At 42.5% G+C, this 12,065-nt stretch overlaps 1 protein-coding gene across 2 annotated transcripts in view; it reads right to left on the reverse strand.

Moving 5' to 3' along the window:
• Window positions 1–8,292, reverse strand: part of SYNE2 (spectrin repeat containing nuclear envelope protein 2) — a 232,528-nt gene extending 224,236 nt beyond the window's left edge. For both annotated transcript variants that reach the window (XM_075282716.1, XM_075282715.1), the window contains exon 1: window positions 7,954–8,292. The gene's annotated coding sequence lies outside the window, so the exon portion shown is untranslated. The remainder of the gene's footprint in view (window positions 1–7,953) is intronic.
• Window positions 8,293–12,065: the final 3,773 nt, after the last annotated feature.

A 12,065-nucleotide genomic window follows, 5' to 3' on the forward strand; every position in this document is an offset into this window, starting at 1 on the left:
ACAGTTTCCTTGTGGCTAGACTCCTCAATTGTAAATGACCATGTTAGAAGTATAGAACAGCACTGCTTTACATATCTCAGGATACTAGTTCTTGTATACTGAGTTCGTGAATGTGTACAGAGGGTCAGGTGTGGCCGTGACAAGCCACATGCAACTGTTGTAGAGTAGCAGTAGAAATAGTGGGTAGGGTCTAGCGACCAAACCACCCTAGGGTATAAGATCCTGTTGTTGCTGAACCGTCTCCCTGTTGCCTTGACCTGAACTGGTCTGTAGCCTTGAAACTACAATGTCTGATGAAGTCCCTTAAATGGGCTTTCCATGAACATAACCATATTTGAATAAAATTAAAAGTTAAAGGTTTTTGCTAAAAGTAATTCAAAATGTTGCAGAATCTTCTCTTACGGTTTAAGTGGTGACGTTTTTTGTCTTAGTAGATTGCCAATGGACACGACTTTGAATGCAGGAACTTTTTATGGTCTGGACTTGTCAGAAACCCAGCCCTGATTCTTCATTATGGCAGAAATATAGTATCCCACCCACAATAAGGAAGCCACAGCTAGATTTCTGTGAAGACCAAGACCACAGATAGTTTTTACAATCATGGCAATCTTAAAGAGGTTGTCTCTAAGTAGAAAATGCTAAATAACATACATCATTTGATTCTCCTGATCAATTTGGTATTTTTCTTTTTAAAATCTGGCCACCCATTCATGAGACACAGACCCTGGAAGATTACTGGAAAAATAGCTTTGAGTTTCCATGTGGGCGAGAACCTTTTATTTTCTCATAGAAAAATATAAGGTTACCTCCTACTTGGAAAATCAGAGCTAGTTCACATATAATCTTCAGAGGCCAAAGCAAATTAATTTTAAGAAAAACCCAAATTGATCAGGGAGTTTCACCACTAAAATGTTCTGAGAAAAACTTTTAAACTCTGCAAAATATTTAATTATTTATATTTGCAAAAATATTTATGGTAACTTTCCCAGGGACGTAACATATTACGTCCATGGCAAAACCCCTTCAACTGAAAGTGGCTTGGGCTGAGTGTAGCCTGGTGAGTATTGTGTTTCTGACCAGAGACATAGGGTCTGCCAACCCACAGTATCCTGCTATGTTCAGTTATTTTAAGTTTCTTTTGGAGTCTGTTAAGACTGCACATGTTATGCTGAAACTCTAACAAATATGCTATGTGCCTGCCTTAGAACTGCAAGCACCAATTTCTATGTCTTTAAGGGACTCTGCAACTGCCTAGGTTTAGGCTAGCACCAATTTATGCCAATAACCCCTCAGCATTGTACCTATGGTGCCCATGACCACAAGTACCAAGAACCTGTGAAGCTCAGGAATGCAGATAGAGGTTGCTAGTAAAAAGAAATAACCAACAAAATAGAACACAAATGGCCACTCCATTAATGGACACGACCAAAACTGGCCATGATATTCTTACTGTACCCAAATAAAATAAGAAACCAGTTTAAAGGGACACTACATCTTAAGCATACCTTATATGTATACATTGTGTACTTGAATATAGTCTAATGTTCCCAGTTATCACCCACTTCAGGCTGGTGACAGAAAGCTTGTAGTGTTCATTGACAGAATTGTTGACAGTGAGACCAAATCCCTGCCCCCATGACTACTTGACTGCTATATTATCTGAATGCTTTGATGACAATGCACTATTGCCGACTGCCATTTATGATTGCAAAACTGTATATAGATTACCGTAAATAAAGATCTAACCCCCGGGCACTGTCATACTATGAAGACCGGAGAAGAACAAATATTGTAAGTGGTAAATCACTGAAGAGATGTGTACCCAGAGCAACACGCTAATAACATCTGGCCACAAGCCCTGCCAAGACGTACGTGACGTAAGGGCCTCAAAATACTTTCTGGTAAGCAAAGCAAATCAGGCAACTCCTTCACTGCTGAGGAATCTGCTGCTGTTTACGCAAGAAATATGGGAGGGCTGAGCTGTGCCTACATTATGTTATCATTCTGGAGTCTATAAAGATTGGGAATGTAAAAGAGTACCCCTAAATACCATCAATTGCTCATACCGAGAGGCTACAGCAACACTGAGTTTATTCCATAGACAGGATATAGATTTCTTATGGATGTACTCCATGTTTGACAAGTTATCCATGCACTAAGTCCCTATAAAGCTTTCTCCTCTAATAGGAAAGCTCTAGAAGCCCAATAGGTTTCAATAGGATGCAACAGTATGCTTCTTTTTCCATCCAAGGAGCCTGAATGTTGGTTCTTTGAGCAATGCCTGGTGTCAGACCTATCAGAAGAAAGAGACTATCCATATCATATGCTTGTTGCCAGTTCCAGGTGTATTTGGGCCACAAAGTCATAGTAGGTTATTTGCCTACATCAGCCTAAGGATAGTTTCAAATCTATGACGGAGTCTTCGCTGCAGAAACCCCTGAAAATCGGTAGAATAAAAAGTCCTGCACAGAGGCAGAAGACTTTTCTCTCCACTAATTTTGGTATAAAAAAGGATGAAACCCAACAGACACCTGGAAGACGCCTTTATAGTCTATGGGGTCTGTGGGGTTTGCTGGTAACTGCTGTTTTAGCTGTACGGGTCTCCATCGTTGGGGTCCACTGGAGGTGTGCAGTTGTAAATCTAGCTTGATTCAGGCAAGCACAGGGCATTCTTACCCACATTTCTATGCTTTTACTCCATTGATACACATCTTGTTTTGGCTTCAAAAACTACATCAAAAATCCTGAACATTGCCTACTGCACACAGACAACAGAGTGGAAACACATGATGTCACTGTGGTATGAACATTCTTATTCAATAGAGAGACCTGATTCTCATAAACATTGGTACAGCCCTGCATACATGTTTAGCCCCTATAAAGAGGTTGTCCTTTTCAGACACTCCTTTTTTTTTTTTGTTCCAAAAGTCCATGATGATAAGCAGATAGAAGTTATCCAGAAACCCAACCAATCTGCAAAGCCCCATGCACATGACCATTGGTTTTTTTATATGTTGACCTCAATTGTAGACCTACAATTGCGTATTATAAACGGACCCATTCATTTCTATGGTTCCACACACATGTCCATAGTTTTTACTGATCAAGGTCATAGAAACTATCCTGTCAATACATATATACAAATTTAGAGTTTCTTATAAGACTTTTTGCAGATCTGTGATTGAGGATGCAGACATGTGGATTATAGATCAGTTTTTGCGCATAGTAAAAACCACTATGGTTGTGTACATGTAGCCTAATCTATAGAGGGTCTTGGTAACAAGTGATCAATATCCCTGGCAAAGCCACCCCAGAAGAAACAAAGTATTAAGAACTGTCATTGAAATCAATGTTTTACAGATGGGACACAAAGTGTTGGGGTCTTCTACTCTGAACAAAGTTCTTGTAGCTGCTTCACTCCCATTTTCTTATAGTTTGCAGGACCTTCTTTCCATTGAATGAATTGTTGATGAGTTTGCTAAACTTAGAAAATTATAATTTATAAAACTTACAAAATGTTATTTTGTCTGTACTTGTACATAATTTGTACATAATTTATAAAGTATTGTGGCATATATGGCACTACATAAATTGTATAATAATAATAATAATAATAATAATAATAATAATAATAATAATACTCCCTCTATTAAAGGGATTAGTCCATGATGACAACCCCTGAACATATGTCCTATTGTGGCATAAGAAAATCACAGCAGGAGTCCCCTGCTAGGGTAATGAAGAATAGATGTGACCTAAAATGGCGAGGGGGGAATAAAAGTAGCTTGGAAAGGAATATTGCTATCTTCTTGTACAAGTGAGCTAGTAAATTGGGAAGCCATAAGTGCTTTGTCTCTACAGTGAGGAAACAGCAGGTAGTATACACTAAATACCACAAGTAAACGCTAACATCTACGCAGCCAGAGCCCCATTGTCACAGAATAGCAGCCCCTGACCCCCTGCTGTCACTACACACAAGCTCTGCAGCATGTCACTGACACTACTCACCTCTCTTATCAGTCCCTGCTCTTTTTCACCATTAGCCATGGTATTTATTTAGCTAAATCAATATACCTTACCACCATGTGGAAGAGGAAAGGGGAACTCCATACACAGCTTCCACTGTTACATGTTTTATCATACAAGAACTTCATTCATTATTAGCCAAGGGAAATGGGATTATGTGACCACTGACAATGACAGCAGCAGGTTCACTGGAACAGTCACTACTAAACAACTACATAATACCCAAAAAAGCAATGCTACATTTATCAGCTGCCAAGTCCTATTGTGGTCTATATACAAAACATTTACATTTCTGTAATAGAGATTAATATTAAGAGGTTCATTGTTATGTATAAATAACAGGCTGCATTAGGTGCTTAGCAGATAGTCTACATGATTTGCAGCCTGCCAGTCGATGGGGTAGATGGGCAAATTAGATTGCCCATTAGGGCTCAAGCACATGGAGGTGGTGTGGATCAAATTTCATTAAGGTGGTATGGGTATAGACTCCTATAGGGCAGTACCATTAAAGGGGTTGTCAAGGATATATATATTTTTTAATTATGTCGGGGGAGGTAAAAAAAAAAAATACTCAGCTGGACCCACTGCTTTGGTGTATCTCAGTGCGGTCAGGTCCTGCAGTTCCAATGTATTCTTCCAGCAGAAGTCCTTGGCGCACATGACCGCTGTTTGGCCTTAGCAAAGAACATGGGAGGTCAGCACCTGTGACACCCCCAGGTCCTTTACAATCAGCGGCCTAAGGGAAGGGACCCAAGACGTCAAAGTTGACCAGGACTGCCAGCAAAAGAAGACAGCCAAGCAGCAGGACCAGACCATGCTGAAAGACACCAGTGCACCAGGGAAAGGTGAGTATGATTTATTTTTATTTTTTTCACTTCCCCTGGCTTAGTTAAAAAAAATTAATTGGACTCCATTATAACCACTGTTTACTCCCTGAAGGAACTGAACAACGGAGTACCAGCACTAGTGTGAACCTAGCATAAAAGGTAAGCTCCTGGAAAAATGTAACAGTGTGTTATGTCTAGTGCAGGTTCCGAGGGGGTGGGGCATAACACCAGGATTCTCTATTTGGTAACATGCTCTGCCCCCTCAGGACCTGCATATACATAGAATCTGCCATCAGGGCCCTACCCTTAAAATCTGCAGGTCCCTTTTTCGGAAGGAATGCCTCTCCCCCTCCCCGTCTCCTTTCCTCCCTGTCCTGGGCAACCCGGCCTTCCCGGCCGGCCTCTCGCGGGGCCCATTTCGGTCCTGGTTGGACGCAGGCTTGCACAGAGTTTTGCATTTTCGTTCGGAGGGGTCTTGGCGGCCTCTCGAGAGTCTTCGCGCCGCTCAGGACCTTCCACCCCTTGGTCCTTGGAGGAGACTGCAGCTCTCCCACTTCCTTTCCTCGCTGTCGGATCCGGTCGCCTTTGACAGACCTCTCACGGTTTTTGAGAAGGCCTGTTCTGGATCTGGTCTCTTACGCCATTCTCTTTCGGAGCTCTATTCGCTCTTAGTCTCCCCTCCTTCGGGTCATAGACCTCCCTTCCTGGCCAAGTGGGAGGCAGATCTCTGTCTCTCCTTTTCGGACGCGGACTGTGTCAGGATTTTGGAGCTCGCCCACAAAAGCTCGGTGGCATGTAAGTTTCAGGAGGCGGGCTACAAAATCCTCACCAGGTGGTACCATGTCCCGGCCTTGCTGCACAAGTTTTTTCCCTCCACCTCCCCACTTTGTTGGCGCTGTGGCTCGGAGGAGGGGACTCTCCTTCATGTCTTTTGGAGTTGTCCGGCTTTAAGGGGGTTTTGGGACGGTGTTCACCGTCTGACTTCTCAAATCTTTCAGTCTTCCCTTCCCAACACCCCAGCTTGCTTTCTTCTACATCTCTCCAACATTCCTCGACGGGCCTACCGCCGGTCGGCGATTCGCCACCTGATCAACGCGGCCAGAGCGTGTATCCCGGCCCTCTGGAAGTCTCCTAACCCCCCGTCTCTGCGACACTGGATCCGTAAGGTAGAGGACATTCAATCTATGGAGGACCTCACGGCGTCTCTTCGAGACAAACATGAGTCCTTTCTGAGGGCTTGGACCCCGTGGATCTTGTTTCAGGGATCCCAACTTTATAGAGACACCTTGGGACGGGATTGAGACCTGGTCCTGGGCTTGGGCCCCCCCCCCTTCCTCCTGCTCCCTTCCTCTCCCTTTTGTCCCTTTCCCTTTCTTCTTTCTTTCACGCCCCCCCTCTCCTTCTGTTTGCTCCGCCTCCCCCTTCCCTTGGTCTTGTTTGTTCGCCCATTGATTGTTGTGGCGGCCCGCCTCCGCATTTCTTGTCTTGTTCGGTTCCTGGGTCCCAGGGGCCCTTTGTTGTTATGACAATCGTTTGCCTGTTTTTTACAGTTTGCTCGGTTTCTACTGTATCTGTGTTTATAAATAAAGAATTTATAAAAAAAAAGAATCTGCCATCAGTGTTCCTCACTCTCAATATCGTTCAAGACTCAAATTGCTAAATAAAAGTGATTATTACAATTAATAACAAACCTTTTGATCTAATCATATGGGCAGTATAGGTGCAATTTTATGTCTGACATCCGACAATCACTTACATATGTAGCTGAGCTGAGTTTGCCATTGGTCTGTTTACCCAGTATACTATAACCAATCATTCAGATAATTCAGGTTTAAATACAATCCTATAGAAAACCACATAACGAATTCAGCTACACTTCAATGACAAAGTCAGCTCTGCCACATCTGTACATCCACACAGACAACCCACATGTGACTTCTTCTGTCTAGTCAATGGCGGTTCATTAGCACAGTCTATACACATGAGAAGACTAGGAAGCGTGTCTGGCACAGGTCTCAAGAGCTGAACCTTTATATAGACTGGAGAATTTCCTCAGATAAGAGCTCCACAAGAAAGGATAAGGAGTCTTTATTCCCCCCATGAATTCACCCACTCCAGAGAGAACAGAAGCATAATAAAAGTTTATGCAAAACTTGTACATACTCAGGCTGGGACTCTTCAGACAATGGGTGTTACCCTGTGTCATAGTTACAGACAGCAGCACGCTGGCAGCTTCACTAGTTCTGCTATATGTCATCTACTAACTGCAAAATCACCAGTCCAGTATACAAAAAATGACATACTGCTGACATACGGCTTGATACACACTTTCTAAAGAGGCTCTGCAGCAGCTGTGAAATATTCAGGATCAATCATGCAAAGTCAGCCTTGTAGGTAAAAACTTTTCTTATAAAAAAAAACCCAAAAAACAATCAATATATTTGGACCCCCCACACAATAATCTTAAAGTGGAATTCCACATTAGGCTCACCTTAAAAGTGAAGATAGTGTGTCTGATATACACTTATGGCTTTTTCAGACAAGAAAGGGGGTCCGATAAATGGGAACCCACATTATAAGTGACAGCGGACAGTTCTAGTCCCTTTAGGATTTGGGTAAATCTCAGTGCAAGTGGCTCCTAAATTGTGAATATATTCTGCTGCAGGTTGATAAGAGCAGCCGCCAGAAGCTTGAATTCCTGGCGCCTGCTCTCCTCTATTAATGGAATCACTCCTGATAGTAAGCATTGCAAATCATGAGTATTGTAGGCAATCGCTCATAGTGCAATTCTCTAATATAATAAAGTGTGATCTAAGGTGTATGTTGTTATTTTCTTATTGTTTTCCATAGACTAAATGATTATTTATCCTATATTCTTCCACAAGCTATATGTAAGCCAAATACATGATGCAGTACAATCAGTTGCATGAGAAGTCTGATCAATCTACTTCAATTCAATTGTTTCAATGCTATAGACTTAACCCTTAACATTCCGATGTTAAGTGACAATTTGTGCCCAAACATTACAGATCTGCTGATGCATCCTAGTGATGTTCCAAGTTTCCAGTCCATCCCCCTAGAAATAACAAGGAGTACTTACATGTTGTCTGCAGATGCCCAATCCAAACCCTGGGGGGCGTCACTCACAGGACTCCCTGAGTTACACTCTCTTTATCGATTGTCACGATGTTCCCTGCTGCTTATTTTACAGTTCCCTCCCAAATGAGTCTTGTTCCTTGCAGCTCCTGTCCAGTTCCTCTCTCCCTCCCTTCCTTGAAAGGTCCCCTCCCTCTTGTTTCTCCCTTCCTAATATTTCTCCTCCCTGACACTGTTCACCGCTTGTATCTTCCTCACTGTTTTCATCCCCCACCCTTCCTAATATTTTCCACTCCCTGTTTGTTTGCAGCCCTCCCTTTGCTGTATTCATTCCCAAACCCAGCCACTATATTCCCTCCCATCCATGTGAGCCCTTCCTGAATTCCCACCCACACTGCTTGTAGGCTCTGCTACTGAACACATCTGTGAGCTTGTAGGTCCCCCTAGGGACAGGGCTAGGAGTGTGCAGTATAGTGTGTGTCCCTGCACAATTGGCACCTATAACAATAAGGCTTGTGTAAAGAAATGTGAGCGGGAGCAAGTGTCATAAATCTGTTGTAATAGTCAGAAACAGGAAGTACATTATCATAATATACACTGTAAAGTAGCTTGCAGCATGATTTACGTTCTTCTACGTCTTTTTGCAAAGAGTTGTTCATTGTGAGACTGATACATAAGATATTGCAATAATTATTTATTTAGTCACGCTACCGCCGCTGTCCGCCCCGAGGATTCTGTCGCAAACCCCAGAGAAACTAGATAGGGGACAGATTGCTGGCGGTCAGCTTTAAAACACATTCATTTGAATGGGGTTTTAAAGGTGACCGCCAGTGTTCGTATGCAGTCTCCTTTCCTGGAAATTGTTTTGTTTTTTTGCGCAGACCGAAAGTTGTACATGCAGGACTTTGTGTCCATTCCAAAAAATGGGTCCCGTCGGAGAGGCCGCAGTATGTTTCTGCAACTCCCAAAGACATTAATGAAAGAAGATCTGATGTATACCTGTAAGATGTGGCCAATTTATGTTTATAGATAGGGCATTTTGTGCTAATGTAGCAACCCCTTTCCAACTGAATACACAGCAGCTAGCAGTGTGCCAGAATGCAGAGATGCCATATGTTTACAGTCCCCTTGCCCCATCGTGGTTCTTCCCGCAGCGCTTTGAACAGAAAGTTCACAGAGTTTTCCTGCGCAGACTTTCTGTTATTGGTATGCTGCAATTTCCAAAACCGTGCTGGTTTTGGAAATCGCAGAGTGTTTGCGCTGTGGATTTTAACACAAAGTGGGCATGGGATTTGCATGAGTCCCATCCACTTTGCTGTTACTGTATGACGCCACGATTTTTCCCGAAGTGTTTCCACCGCAGGCAAATTGCGTCATTTCCGGCCCATGGGGCCCTGGCCTTAGGCTAAAGCCCCATGTTGCAGAAACACAATTTTTTTTGTTGCAGATTTTGCTGAGGTTTTTTGAGCCAAAGCCAAGAATGGCTAAAAAAGTAATGGGAAACATGTAGGAAGTTCTTATACTTTTACCTTCTGCTTAATCCACTCCTGACTTTGGCTCAGAAAAACTGTTGGCTGAGCCTTTTGAGTATTTTTCTTACATTGAACTATGCCAAAAAAGGGGATGGACCAAGCTGCGTAGAGAGCAGAGCGAGCACATGGACTTTGCCCTGTTACTTTGTGCTGTGTGTAGTGGCACTCTCAGGCTATATTCACACAACTATACTAAAAAAAAAAAAAAACACAGTGAAAAACAGATGATGCATTTTTCACATCTGTTTTTCATCTGTGTGATACATTTTTTGCATCCATTTCACATCTGTCTGACCATTCTTAAAGCGATCCTATCACTCAGACATGATTTTTTCTAAGTACCACTTCGGAATAGCTTTAAGAAAGGCTATTCATCTCCTACCTTTTGTCGTCTTCTCCGCGCCGCCGTTCGCCCATAATCCTGGTTTTTCTCGGTATGCTAATGAGCTCTCTTGCAGCACAGGACGAGGTTAAAGGGATCCTATCTCCAATGCTGCGAGAGAACTCTCTCCAGCGCCGCCTCCTCTTCTTCAGCATTTTATCTTCAGCCTCTTCTTCCGGAGGTGACTTGTAACTTCTAGAAGAGGCTAAAGATGACGCTGCTGAAGAAGAGGAGGCGGCGCTGGAGAGCGTTCTCTCGCAACATTGGAGACGCCCCCAGTGCTGTCTGAGCGGCCCGCCCCCAGTGCTGCAAGAGATCTTATTAGCATACCGACAAGAACCGGGATTGTAGGTGAATGGCGGCGCGGAGAAGACGATGAAAGGTAGGAGAAGAATAGCCTTTCTTAAGGCTATTCCAATGTGGTACGTAGAAAAAATCATGTCTGAGTTATAGGATCCCTTTAACCTCGTCCTGCCAAAGGCAGTGTTCGATTTTCATCTTTGACCTCCCGCCTTCCAAACCCGATAACAAATTTATTCAAATTTTTATTAGAGGCAAAACAAAAAACATTGGTTTGGCACAGCACAGGAAAAATATTTGTAGGCAGGACACAGGGATTCCTAATGTGTATGTGTTTCACTAAAATTTTCTGCTTTTATATATTCTAGGGAAAGGGGGATGATTTTAATTTTAATTTTTTTATTTTTTTTTACACTGTAATTTTTAGACCCCCTAAGGCTCTTGAACCCTAGGAATTCTTATCATTAATGCAATGCATTACAATACATTGCAAAATACCATCATTTGTATGACAGACTACATAAAGCAGCCTGTCATATGAATGAATGCCAGACAGCCTGGGAGTCTTCAGTAGGATCCTGACTGTCATGGGAATGGATCGCTCCTGAGCGGCCAACATATTTAATTACCTGACATCCGCTGTACTATTACGGCAGATTTCGGGAAGGGGTTAATGTCCATTTTTTTCATTGGTCTTTTTTTTTTTACCCCATTCACTGATTCATATTAAATGGCTGTAACTCAGATGCAAATTAATTTTGATAGCTGTTAAAAATTAACCCACTGATTTATATTGAGGCCGTGTAGCTGTCATAATGGACAAAAACAGGACATGTCCTGTCCACCAAAAAAAATAGATGTATGCATAGCCCCATTGAATCAGATGTATTAAGACCTGTGTTCTGTACTTGCACCCATCTTAATTTTAGACCCTGCCTGGCACGAGATGTGCCTTAGGCTCCGACCTCATAATAATTAAGGTTCTCTCCCATGCGTAAGAATTGAAACATAAGTCAGGCTAAGGTGTATCTTTTTATGTTGCAGATTTTGCTGCTTTGTTTGAGCCAACAATGGCTTCAAAATGAATAGGTAATATGGGGGAAGCTCTTATACTTCTCCTTTCTGCTCAATCCACTCCTGCCTTTGTCTCAAAAAAGGTAGAAAAATCTGCAGCAAAAATGGGGCACAAGAAAGAGCTGTGCGCCAAAGATGCACCACATTTAGGCTGAGGCTCCACATTGCGGAAATGCAGCTTTTTTTGTTGCAGTTTTTTGAGCCAAAGCCACAAATGGCTTCAAAAGAAATGAGAAATATATAGGAAGTTCTTATACTTCTACTTTTGGTCAATCCACTCCTGGATTTGACTCAAAAAACTGCAACAAAAAAAAAGCTGAATTTCTGGAATGTGGGGCCTTAGCCTTACACCCAGTACTCTGGCTTAAATGGATGGGTAAATTTCCCACCATGTGTTTCTACAGCCGCTTTAAAAACAGTGAGAGTAAATGAGTGTATTTACATGTCTAATAAAAAATGGTCCCTGAAAAAACCTGACATTTCTATATATGTGCATTTTGACAGCCACTAGCAAAGCCAATTGGTCATCAAAATGGATTTGCATGGCAGGTGATGGCTATTAAAACTGTACCAATAAAATTAATCAGTTTTTAAAGGAGTATTCCCATCACGCTTGTTCACCAACCTGCAGGCTGTGTGCTCTCTTCACTTCCTGGTTTTCTCGGCACATTGGTAGGCAGGGTTTCACTTGCTCTGCTATCTGCTATGTTTGCAGTCAGTAATGAGGGATTGGTAGTAAATGAATTACCACAGTATGAAGCTGATGTAGAGGCTGATGTAGCAGAGCTGGATTTGAGTCAGTTTGTAATACATACAGAGGTAACAGAC

The sequence above is a fragment of the Leptodactylus fuscus genome, chromosome 7, assembly GCF_031893055.1.
Source record: "Leptodactylus fuscus isolate aLepFus1 chromosome 7, aLepFus1.hap2, whole genome shotgun sequence".
Classification (NCBI taxonomy): Eukaryota; Metazoa; Chordata; class Amphibia; order Anura; family Leptodactylidae; genus Leptodactylus; species Leptodactylus fuscus.